Source organism: Ursus maritimus, unplaced genomic scaffold (genome assembly GCF_017311325.1).
Source record: "Ursus maritimus isolate PB19 unplaced genomic scaffold, ASM1731132v1 scaffold_7, whole genome shotgun sequence".
Classification (NCBI taxonomy): Eukaryota; Metazoa; Chordata; class Mammalia; order Carnivora; family Ursidae; genus Ursus; species Ursus maritimus.
The window spans coordinates 43050885-43064341 of NW_024426885.1; the positions used below are offsets into that span (position 1 = coordinate 43050885).

Genomic DNA, 13457 nt, shown 5'->3' on the forward strand with positions numbered 1-13457 from the left:
TGCAAGTTCTGTGTTTGACTCGAATTTACATGCTAATCACTCATTTATAAATCCACAATTAAAAAGTAAATTTAGAAAAACACTTGTAACAAATAGCACACCAAAGCTTAATAATCCTAATGTATAAATTACTTACACAGTAATAGATAAGTAGCAGCACTAAAACTTCAGTAGATAAATGGGGAAAAGCCATTAACAGAGAAGTCACAAGAGGCTAATGCAATGTCGATAACAAGCTTGAACCCATGGAGTCTGGTTAATCTTTAAAGTGTACAAATTCTACACCTTTAAAATGTACCACTTGAAAAGGTACAAACAGAAATAATGAGGCTCAGCTCTCTGGCTGCACACTATCTCTTCTTTTTCATTATCATCATCTCCTGACATCTGATCACTCCCTGAGGTTCCCCACAGGCACCTGCTCCTTCTGCTCCTTCTCTGGCTCAACTACTAACATCTATCATTCTTAAGGCTCCACAAAGATGTTCTAGTCACTGAACATTATGGCTTTTTGCTTCCTCAACCTCCTTATTTCTTCAGAACACTCCCCACATATCCATTTCAGTCCACAAAGTCCCTAAACACATTCTGGTTTTCCTATAACGACACCTTCCCCAAGGATTCTAACAAAAAGGCTACGATCTCCTTTCTGCTGGTTCAACAGTCCTCTGAGCATCTATGCTTTGCCTCCATCATGACATCCAACTCACTGACCTCTCCACCTTCTCTCAATCCTCTGTCCCCATTTCCCCTCCTCCAATTTAGATTCCACAGCCCTTCATTCCATCTCAAACCCTCTAAACTCCCAAGCTCCTCCTTTCTTCCGTCAAGCTCCCAGGCAAAACCACAGGCATTGAAGAACCTATCACCTTCTTCATGCCCATACAAAACCACACTTGATTGCAAAATCACACTGTAGGCAAGTGAATGTCACTATAAACACGGGATCACCAACTACAACTCCCAGTGACCCAATTATGTTCTCATGACCAGCTTTTAAAATATCTTAATGATACTTCACAAATACCCAACTTGTCTGTCTGCCCCACTCAATCAGTCACTTTGCCCCAATCTTCACTGAGATTATTTAAGCCAGAACCTGATAACTCCTTCAAATTTCCAACACCAATTTCATAAAGTTATCTTCATGTGGACTTGTCTTCTCCTCCCACCCTCCTAACACAATGAGAAAGGGCCCCTCCTCCTATTTTAAGACCAATTGCTAGATCAGCACCTGGACCCCATCCAACCTTGCCTCCTACCTTCATCAGAACTTGCTTCATCAGCTACCTTCTCTTTTTTTTTAATCAGACAAAATAGACTTTCTTGTTTTTTCTAATTTCAAGTTTTTATTTAAATTCTAGCTAGTTAACACACAATGAAATAATAGTTTCAGGAACAGAATTTAGTGATTTATCACAACACCCAGTGCTATCACAAATGCCCTCCTTAATCCCCACCACCCCTCTGGCCCATGCCCTGCCCACCTCTCCTCCAGCATCTCTCAGTGTGTTCTTTATAGTCAAGAGTCTGTTTATGGCTTGCCTCTCTGTCTTTTTTTTTTTCCCTTATGTTCATCAGTTTTGTTTCTTAAATTCCACATATGAATGAAATCATGCGGTATTTGTCTCTCTCAGACTTATTTTGAAAAATGTCTATTCATATCTTCTGCCCATTTCTTAATTGGATTATTTGTTTTTTGGCTGTTGAGTTTGTTAAGTTGTTTACAGATTTTGGATACTAACCCTTTATCTGATATGTCATTTGCAAATATCTTCTCCCATTCTGTAGGCTACTTTTTAGTTTTGTTGATTGTTTCCTTCCCTGTGCAGGAGCTTTTTATCTTGATGAAGTCCCAATAGTTCATTTTTGCTTTTGTTTCCCTTGCCTTGGGAGACATAGCTAGTAAGAAGTTGCTATGGCCAAGGTCAAAGAGGTTGCTGCCTCATTAGTTACCTTCGACATCTCTGGCTATTATGTCTCCATCCTTTTCTAGCTTCTCCTTTGCCATCTAATAATGAAACTTTGCAACACATTAGGGCTTTATTCCGGGCTCTTTTCCTGTCTCACTCTACAGTTGTTCCTAAGCAATTTCATCAACTTCCGTGATATGAAATACCATCTATTTACTAATACGTATCCCTACCCCTTATGTATTAATGACTACCAAGTTTATTCCACCCCAATTCCAGACCTCTTATCTGGATTCCAGACACCTATACACTCAGCTGACTCCACAACTCTTCCCTTTGGAGCTCTCAGATCAAATTCAGCACCTTCAAACCTGAAGCCAAATCTCTCCCCTCAACTTGGCTTCCCCCACTGCATTCCCAGTCATCATAATCATCTACCCCATTGCCCATACCAGCAATTTGAAAATAATATTTAACATATGCTTCTTTTTTTCTTTCACTTTCCAGAGATAATCAATCACCCACTCTACCTCCTAAATATTATATATATATATATATATATATATAGCTTCTCACTGTAAATGCAGCCACTTTAGCTCAAGCTATCATTATCCTTCTACTGACATACTTCAAAGAGTCTTCTCTCTCTCCTGTCTCCAAACCATTCGTTACACATTCTGGCTAGATTGGTCTCTTTAAAACACTAATGTGATAATGTAACTTCCATGCTAAAAATCAAGCCACCTGATTCCCATAATTCTTAGGATAAGGCACTGGTCCTCATGACCTCTTCAGCCCACTCTCGTCCCTGGCTCCCTCCCTGCCTCGCAGTGCCCCACGACAATGTCAGTCTCCTGGTATGTCTCAACAAGCCATTCTTCCCTTTCTTTCCAAGTGTTTGTCCATCTCATTCCCTCTGCCTAGAATGCCCTTCCATGCACCTGCCCTTTGCCAGGTTATGCTTACTCATCTTTACGTATCAGATGAAGTGTTACTCTCTTAGAGGAGTCTTTCTGATTCCTCAAGACTAAGTCAGTTTGCCTCCTGAATCTCTCTCATAGCACCATTTGCTTCTCCTTTGCAGCCTCCACACAGTTAAGTGATTGCAGTTGCAGCATACACACAGTTAAGTGATTGTTTGAGTTACCACTTGTTTCCTGTTCACATAGCATAAATTCCATGGGAACAAGAACTGTGTCCATTATCTCCCCACTTGATCTCAGTGTCTAGTACAGTGGCTAGTCCACAGTAGGCTCCTTAAAATATGTGTTGTTTGAATTAGCATGCCCTTGCCTATAAAATTCAGAAATAGTCTTAGCGAGAATTCCAAATATTATCAAGGGCAGTGAAATACGCCCAATTGTGCACAGCTCTTGGGGATATAATTTGTCACAACCCTTTTAGAAAGTAATTTTACATGATGTATTCCAAGTGTTACTTTTGAACTAGTAATTCCACTCCAAAGAAATAAGCTTAAGCACAGGCACAAAAGCTTACACACAGATGTTTCTTGTCTCATTATTTGTAATACTGAAAAATTATGAACAGCATAAATATCCAACAATAGTTAAGTAAATTAAAATTCAGCATCTAAGTAGCATGTTATTTCACTATTTTTAATTATGTATACAAAGAGTTTGCAATAATTTGGGGCAATGTTTATTTTTTAATAATTCTGAATAAGCAGTAGATAAAGTTATATAGACAGCATGAATTCAACAATATAAGAAAGCATATATAAAAAATGAGTAAAACTATAAAGAAATAATAAGAGCCATTGTAAGGACAATGATAATAATGTTAGCAACCAGCACTCAGTGAGCATTTGCTATGTGCCAAGCATTGCTGTGCTTTATACACCCTGATTCATTTGATGCTCAAAACAACCTTATTATCTCAATTGGGTTATAATTATCCCCATTTTTAAGATGAGGAAACTAAATCTCAGAAAGATTAAGAGACTTGTCTAGAATCACCCAGAATGTCCAATAACCGAGTCTGAACATTTTAAAGTAATGAAAAGAGTCCCCTATAATAATCATCCCATTTCCTGGTGATATGATTATATGTGATTCTTTTTGTGTTTTCCTATTTTCTGAATTGAACATGAATAACTTTGATAAACAGAAAGAAAAGTCTCATCTGAAAAGAATCTGTTGTATATAATTTAAGTGGACCAAATTCTTAATAACTATTGGATTAAGAAGCAATTGACCACATTCTTATTAACTATAGGATTGTCCCTTATTTGGGACAATCTTTATGCTAAAACAATCCTGGAAACAGATGTGTGAATTTTGGAAGTATAACTATTTCAGAAGCCCATTGTATCACCTTCCAGTGACTATTATCAGAAGTATCAAGACCACCTGGTTGTTTGAGAAAATTAACCCATGAGTGTCATGTGCAAGCCAAAGTACAACCCGCTCTCGTCCTGTTATGTACCCATCTTTGTCAATGAACTGATCAGGTAAGATAGAGATCACATATTTTTTACCAAGCCATTCTCATGAAAGTACAGGACAACACAGGATCTGAAGCAAGGGCACTAATTCATCAATTCAGGTGTTTTATTAACATAGTAATAGTTTCAAAATTCCTCCTCTTGCCAGCATTCCATGCTAGCAGGAAAATGAAGATCCATTCGGAGGATTTGCGATAGCTACTCCTGAGTCAGTTTAGGGCACAGGTGTGTGGCCTTCTTTGCTCAAGTATAGACTGCCCTTCCAGCTGACCTCTTTCTAACATGTTTCCAGCAGAACTTTTAATAGTTTGAAAATAAAATCCATCCATACTGAGAACCATATATATCGACCATCTCTCCCAGAAAATTCTTCTACAGTTTTACCTTTTCCAGAATGTCACATTAATTAAATTATACAATAAAGAGCCTTTCAGATTGGCTCCTTGCACTTATCAATAAGCATTTAAGATCCACCCATCTAAGCTTGTGCATGGCTTGAGAGTTCATTCCTTGTTATTGCTGACTAGCATTCTACTGTACGGCTACTCCACTATGGGCTCAGTCCTAAACTATGCCAACACTGTCTTCCATCCCTGCCCTCAGCACCGGCACTAAAATTATTTGGAGCATTTTGTTTTGTTCACTCCAGGGGATCCTGATGCTATGGAAACCTGATTGTCTTCTGGCCATACTTGGTCACCACTTCTGGGTACAGATATAGCAATAGGAGGAGTGACTCTGAACCCCAGTGATCCAAGGTCATGACAGAGCTGTGCGTTCCTATGCTCTATCTCTCAGACACAAAGTCCCTAATGCCAACTTTAGGGGAAAGATATTGGTTAAAAACGGAGAAATTTTCCACCTGACTTTTATAACAGAAACATTTCAAGCTTCCCCTACTGTCTATGACATAATTCAAAATTCTACAAGCATTAAGAATATCGAGCATTAAGAAAGATGGTCAGGATCCAACATCCGCAGTGGCTTCCCACTCAACAGGGAAATCTGAGTTCAACTCAGGTAAGTACCGCTTGGCCCGCAGCATCGCCTGCAAAGTCATGTGGTTGCCTTCTGTTCTCTTCCTCTTTGTTGAACATCTCTGCTCCTCCATGCAGTCCTCCTGCATGTGTGTCACCTGGATTGCCAGGACTCCAACTCTAGCCCCAGCTATACCTGACCTTACAGCTATGGTCCCCATTACTATCTGACCAGCTTAGCTCTCTGTCTCAATGCCCAGTGTCTGTGTGGACTAGAAACTATCTGAAGTGTCTGTCCAGAGTTTGAACATGTATGATCTACAAACTTGGGCATCAGCATCCATGTTTAGAATACAGCCATTGCTGATTAGGACAAGGGAAGGCCCAAGACCCCAAAATAACTAAACATGTTCTCTTTCTTGAGAATTTTGGAATATAAATTAAGATCAAGGATTGGAAGCTGACACAGAATGATATCAAAGGAAGCACTTTAGACACTTTAGACTAGGAGTGTTTTTCACATTGTGGAACACATTATTTTTCATTAGATCTTGAAAAAAATTAGTGAGTGATGACTAGCACTTTTCATTAAAAAAACTAAATAGAAAAAAATTATGATATAAGAAAATATTATAGTGCATTGCACATAGTAAGGATAAATATTATTTCATGAAACTTTTGTTTCAATTTTATATGTGCACTTTCTAGGGAAAACATAAAATGTAGTTCTTCCTGTGGGTCATGGTTATAAAGGGTAAAAAGACCCTGTTCTACAGAAAATGACCACAAACTCCAGATGCTACTTCCTCAAATCCCTGTTATGCAACAGTTCTTTAGTGTGAGAGTAAAAGGGGACAGTTAATCCAGCTTGCTTTGGTTCTATTTTGGACCAAAATAACCTTAGCTAACACACCTGAAGCAAGATTCTGTCTGGCTGAGCTCCATTCTAGGGTCTACCCCTCATCCAAGCACTCTGCTGCTATAATGAGATTACATGATCTGTACAGCTGCCCATTCCAAGTCATGAGTCAGACAGATTCTCCAAGGAGGATATGTACCTGGACAGAAAATGCCAGGGATCCCATCTAACTATTTTCTAACCAAAAGGAATAATCATTTAATGATGTGGAAGTGAGCAAAAGTTAGAAGAAAAGAACCAGCTTCTCCTGGAATATGTACAGTTTAGGACATGCCTCACAAGATCTTTCTGGATGCCTTCTCTAAGGACCTGGCCGAAACTTCTGTTTTATATTTGGATTCCCTTTACATCGAGTGTCAGCAAAATATAAGAATGGGAATGCCTAGTGAAGGTCTGGAACCAATTGGATTACTACTTAAGTCAAAAATCTCCCTTCTATGGGAAATGGCTTGTATATACATGTTTAGGACCCTTGTGTTTACATCTGTGCCAGATATATGACCCTGATGCCTTGGTCATAATGCAGTGGCCCAGGGGTGAACCACTGGTCATTAGTCATTTTCTTTCCAAATTTTCAAACTGGAACTGAGAGGTATAGGTCACCAAGACAATGGCAGGAGATTGGGTGCTATAAGCAACTGATTTTCTCATGATCTGGACAGAGCCAGTTTTTAGTAGGAGAGAATAAAGAAATAAGTTCAGGGACAGACAGAGTAGAGGGCCCTAGCAACATGCAAGTCTCTGGTTCCAGTTGGTTTGGGGACCCGTTGTACTTCTGCCCTTCCCACAATTATATAAACAATACCCTGAGGGTCTCTCAGTGAATGCCACATCATACCTAAGCTCGGGAAGTCACCCTGTGCCACTCTGCACACAGAACATTGCCATTGCTGTATTGTGTCACGTTGCCTCTGAATTTCTTTAAGGCTTCCAGGATGCAATCATGTTAAGGAACAAACTGTGACCCAAAAAATAAGTTTTACTACAAAATGTCATTTTCTTGGAGATTCCACAATGGATTTTCCTAGAGACTCTCAGTAAGAAAGCTAATTCAAGTTGGGTCTCAGTCATTTCAGAAAAATATTCTGATTATGTTATAGTGATCTGTCCAATGCCTTTCTAAAAGTAAACCTGTGTCAAAGCTCAGAGAATCTCAGCAAGCCAGATATCAAAGGAAGTGCAAATAATCAGCAATACTAAATGCCATGTAGTATGGTGGGCTGCTCCAGAACCTACTTTAAAAACAAGGAAACTGAGGGGCGCCTGGGTGGCTCAGTTGGTTGAGTGTCCGACTCTTAGTTTTGGCTCAGTCTTGGGATGGAGCCCCGTGTTGGGCTCTGCTCTGCAGGCAGTCTGCCTGAGATTCTCTCTCTCCCTCTGCCCCTCCCCCCCAATAAATAAAAACACATCTTTAAAAAAATAAGGAAACTGAGATCCTAAGGCAACATCTTTGGGGGCACTCAGACCCTAAATGGCTGAGATGGGAGTAGAAAGCAGGTCTGTTTGAAACCAAAGCACACTGGTGATGGGTGGTAAGGAGGGCACATATTGCATGGTGCACTGGGTGTTATACACAACTAATGAATCATCGAGCCTTACATCGGAAACCGGGGATGTACTGTATGGTGACTAACATAATATAATAAAAAATCATTAAAATGAAACCAAAGCACAGGGTATTTTCCCCCCAGTCACGCCTGGATGTCTGCTGACAAGATAACCTTACCAAGGACAGCTCCTGGCTGCCTCATGAACAGTTTGCCATGTCACTTAACTGAAAAGGTAAAGTAATGCTGGCTCACTCACAGAATCTTCCTAGGGAAGACAGCTTTTTTTCACTGTTGGTCTTGATTGGGCTCCAGGCTGCTGGAGCTGTTCGTAATGACTCCCAGTTAGAACCACTACTGCATGATGAGGTGTTTAATTTATAATGTGAATCGGGGGCGCGGGCTGAATAAACTGAGAAGTATTCACAAGGTTCTTTCCAAGCCTACGGTACCTACTGGCTCTTCTCAGTCCCCACCCTGCCACCCCCCGGAGCACATGTTTCCGTGGAAACAGATGCCTGGTGCTCTGAAAGGTAATTTTAGTTGTGACTGGATCTGCAGGATGAAGCCCCCCAATGCCTATGAAGGCAGCAGCAGAAATGCCGGCTTCTGAGAGTTGCTCCTGGCAGGTAGTGGAGCCAGGCCTTGGGGTGCGGTGGCGTCAGGAGCAGGGGCCCTGAATGAAAGCGGTGATGAACTGAATTCAACGATGATGTGCCTCCATCCTTGAGAAAGGCTGAGGGCATGCTCTTACAGTCTCCTTGTGGTTTATGGACTTGCATGCACTGAAACCTTTGATTATGGTTCCCGTGGCACTTCCCTCCTCTTGTCCCCATTGTCTCAGGGCTGAGTACACACTGTCTCCACTTGCACCATCCATCTGGCACAAGGCACGATTGCAGAGGTGACCATGAGCCTCATTCTCCCTAGTGTCCATCTCCCTATTTCCAGATTTCACTGCCGCAGGGCACTTCCCTGTCCAACAAAGAGTTTATGAGCTTTGGCCTCAGACAGACCTGGGCTCAAACTGCAGCTCTTTCATTTACGGATTGGGAGAGAGCTGCTTGGAGAAAGCTACAGCAGGGTAGGGGGTTGAAGACTGGAGGGAGGTGGCCCTTTTTGAGCAAGGGTGATCACACCAAGCAGGGACATCCCCCTGAGAACTCTCTCCTGTCCCTCACTCTCTGGCCACCTGCCATCTCGTTTGTGTTTGAGCCATAATGCCTGGAACCCTTGGAACCTACCTCTCCCAGTGAACCAGGTTGATCGAGATGTCACTATCAGATCTTTGGGTCTTAGATCCTTCCCCAAGTCTTACTGGAGACCAGCCTTACCAATGGGGCAGCATCCTTATTCCCACTCACCCTTATTCTGATGCACTAAATACTTCTGTTCTGCTAGCCTGCAGGGCTCAGCCTTGGGCAGACAAGGCCTCTTACTAGGGCTACTTATGTGCTTGAATGGGTTCTCAGTCTCAGTCATGAGTCTCTAAGTCATAGACTGTATTCCAGCTCCTCCTGGAACTGGAGCCAACCTCAGAAAGTTTGAGGAAAGACCACATATGTCATATGCTGGTGGGCATATGCTGGGGAGGGGCACAGACATGACCATCATGGGTAGCTGAGACATCCCAAAGTGAGTTCCCAGACCTCTCTCTAATTTCTTGTACTACTTCTCTGCCTTTCTCTCAGTTCTCTATCTTTCTGTCTCCTTCCCTTTACTCTGATTCTCTTTCTTCTTCTCCCTTTCCATCTTGCCATCTCTCCCTTTCTCATCCTTTCCCATGCTGTCCCTATCCCTGTCACTTGCCCTTGCTCTGGCTTCAAATCTTTCTGACTCCTTCTATCTCCCTCTTTTCCTTGTCTCCTGAAGTTATGGGCCTTCCTCCAGAAAGCTGGCAGAGGCCTGCAGAGCCCCACCTGTTGGCTGTGAGTTCCCACGCATCATTTATACCCCAAAGGAGAAACCAGGTCATCTCCCATGAGCAGCTTGTAGTCCAGGGGACCACAGATACCCCTGTGCTAAGGGAAGCTGGACAGCCCCAGGATCACAGCACAGTGCCCAGAGATGCTCACTGCACTCCTGAGAGAGGCCCATCCTAGGAAGGCCATGCCATAACAGCTCAGCCCACAGGAGGAGTCTCAGGCAACTGCCAGCCTCCTTGCCCATTCATACCACCCCCACCACTTACAACTTAATACCAGTCCTTCAAGTGCTGTCACATAGCTGTCACATAGCTCCTTTCCCATCCCAATTTTTCTGTGGCCAACAATATGGAGAGGGTGGCTGGTTACCTCCCTGTGAGCCTGACTAGAGCTGTTTACAGCCTCATTCCCCAGAGTCTCCAAGGAGAGCTGTGATCTTAGAAGAGGCCCATGTAACTATCCATGTGGGACCGCCTACACGGGGCCCTTGAGCATGGTTCTTGGCCTTCCCTCTCACATGTAACTTAAACAGAGGTATAGGTGTGCATACATTTATGTGCATGCATTTTCCTGTGATTCTGAGGGTAGTGTTTGGGCACATGTTCATTTGCAGGGATTTTTTTGGTAGGATTTCTAGGACTCAATTAGATGAAGGCTGCTATGAAGCACTCACCATAGGGCTTGAGTAATAATTTGTCTCCTTCCTCTTTCACTCTCTTTGATCTCTTCTTTAGAAGTTAGGAGAGGGTTGCTTTATAAACTCTTTCCTGTCTTATAATTGTTGTCATTATCTAAATTACCACAATAAGTTGAAATAAAGAGTATTTTACCTCCCTGTTTCCCAACACCAGAGGAGAGCAGCAGAACAGAAGTCATTGGAGAGTAGAAAAATTATTTCTTATTCAGTAAGATAGCTGTATCCACTCAAACCTTTTTTTTCTTTTTTTAAGTCACTGTACAAAAAGAAAAAGAAAAAAAGTTGCTTTATAGGATTTTATGTAGAAAGGAAATAATAGAAAAATTCCATAGAAATCATTGACAAGCTTATTCTGTTTGTTCCAACAGGCAGGCAGTTTTCCTGTCAGATACCGTAGAAAGTGAGTGCTTTGAATATACTCTTTTGGATACTGTGAGCCGTTTTCAACAGCAATTATTTAAAATATTTATGAAAAAATTTGGGGAAAGTTGTCTCCCAAAAAGTGTATTGGTAAGTATCAAAATGCCTCTCTCTGGAGCGTGGGCCTAATACTAAAAAAAACAAAAAACATAAAACTTCAAAACAACTGAATGGCCTGCATTAAAACTATAAAGGAGCTCCATAATAAAAAGTGCTCCAAAAATATGTAAGTGAAATTAAAATATAAGGGTAGTTTTGCCTTTGTTATACACAAACATCCTCTTTAGGTCAGTTTAGTGGTCAGAGAAGGCTTGCCATATCTATGAAATACAGTCAGAATTTGCAACTTAGGTCAAAACCAGAATTCAGACTGATCCATCCATTTTTTTAAATACCATGCTCCAAAATGTAACTGATTAACACAAGTATTGATGTGGGTTTTGCTAAGCATTGACCACATACCAGACCCTGTGCCTTAACTGAATTCTCACAGCAAAACTGGGAGGAAGGTATCAGTACCCCCATTTCACAGATGAGGAAACCGAGGTTCAATAATTTGTTCAAGGTAACAGAGTATGAAGAGGTGATGGTGCTGGAACCCACGACCATCTGACCCAGAGTCTAAGCCATAAAATTACACTTTTGTATTTGGAATAACACTGTAGTTACCCTCAGTGGATGAGTGGAAGGCAGGATATCTCTCGGGCCCAGCCATGCATCTAATGCCCCAGACTCTGTTTCCTAGACTGATGAAACTGGCCCTTGAGACAGGGACTGTACATTATGGCCCAAAGGAGAGCATGCCAGTTTGCTGTTTCCACAATTCCCACGACCTTCCCATGCCCCACGTCCTATCCTTTCTGCTCTCCTCAGTTCTGCCACACCACCTCTCAAGACTCCCCGGAGCCAGGAGGAAGTCATCTAGTGAAGCTGGGGTAGGGGGTAAATCTCAAATATTCACTCAGAGTTATAGATGGAGGGAAACAGAGCAGAAGACAGGGAGAACAGTGCTGCCTTTGGCAGCTCAGAGGTTTGAGAAAAAAGTGGAGAGAATGCTTTCTAATATAGTTTCTAATGCCTTTATTTCCTCCTGGAATTATAAAGAGGATGTTCATGCCAGAATAGCATCCCAAGAGATTATTTAGTTCAATTTTTTCAACTGTCAGGTTGAAGGCGAGGCTCAGAGGCCGAGTGAACTTCCAGGGGGTGCAGAGCAGGTAAACAGATCACAGGTGGTTACACAGCACGGAGGGGGCAGAGCAGAGACACAATGAGGAAGTGGAGACCTGCTCCCCAGCTGAGCACGTGACGCGGCCAACCCGTCCAGCCTCTGGGCCACTGTGATGGTTAATTTATGTATCAACTTGACAGGGCCACAGGATGCCCCAATATCTTTATGTCTGGTGTGCCTGTGAGGGCATTTCTGGAAGATATTAGCATGTGAATTGATGGACTGAGTAGAGCAGATAATCCTCCCCAATGTGCACAGACATTATCTAACCAGGTTAGATGCTCTCTCTGCCTAACTACATGAGCTGGGACAGGGATCTTCTGCCCTCAGCACTTCTGGTTCTCAGGCCTTACACCAGACTGGAATCCACACCACCAGCCCTCTGGCTCTTAAGCATTCAAACCACACACTGGCATTCCTGGTTCCCCAGCTAGGAAATGGCAGATCATGTGACATCTCGGCCACCATAATCACCTGAGCCAATTCCTTACAATAAATTTCATTTATTGAAATTAACCTCCTATTGGTTCTATCTCTCTGGAGAGCCCTAATACAACCACCTTCACTGCTGTCCCACTCTATCAGAATATACGTGAGAGAGACCATCCCACACTGGCTTAAGCAAAAAGGGAAGTTTATTGGAGGCACTTGGTGGTTTGCCAAGCTGAATTTAAAGAAGGTTTCAATAACCAAGCTTTGGGGAGACAGAAATCTGGATCATTTCAGCCTGAGATACAGAACCAAGAACTCAAATGCCACCAGGATCCCTTTCACCCATCCCTTATCTCTGCTTCTCTCAGAGCACTGGCTCTGTTCTCTCCTTTACAGAACTGATTTCTACATGGGGCAGGGGACATAAATGCCAGCAGTTCCACATCCATACCAAAGCAAAAAAGCCATTTCCAGAAGGACATTGGCTGGTCTCTGTGTCACATGCCCAGCCCTGGGTGTAGGGAGGTGGGAAAATTAGGACAGACATCCCTCATTAGAGCCACATCATAAGACTGAGAAAGAATCAATCACTCCAAAAACATAGGGATGTTTGGACAGAAAGGAGGCTCTTCCCCACTCTATCTGTGCCAAGTGCATGCAAATGGAGCAATGGAGTGCCCAACAGTGACTAGAAATGGGTAGGGTCCTGAAATAAATTTACAAACTGCACATTGACCTTGTTCATGTCATAATCTTCCAGTAGAACAATCTGAAGGTTTATTTGCAGGAAAAGTATGTGCATGTGCTGGCCAGAACTCAAAGGACAAATGTCCACACCAAAATGGTACTTCAATATATTGAGCTGGTTTCCACATGAGCATTGAGACAAGAGATGAGGCCACAGTTGTCCTAAGATCAGTACTGGATTGTGG

General features: G+C 42.4%; 1 long non-coding RNA gene across 4 annotated transcripts in view; it reads right to left on the reverse strand.

Moving 5' to 3' along the window:
* Positions 1–13457, reverse strand: part of LOC103667875 — a 309854-nt gene that overhangs the window by 199444 nt on the left and 96953 nt on the right. The window lies entirely within an intron of this gene.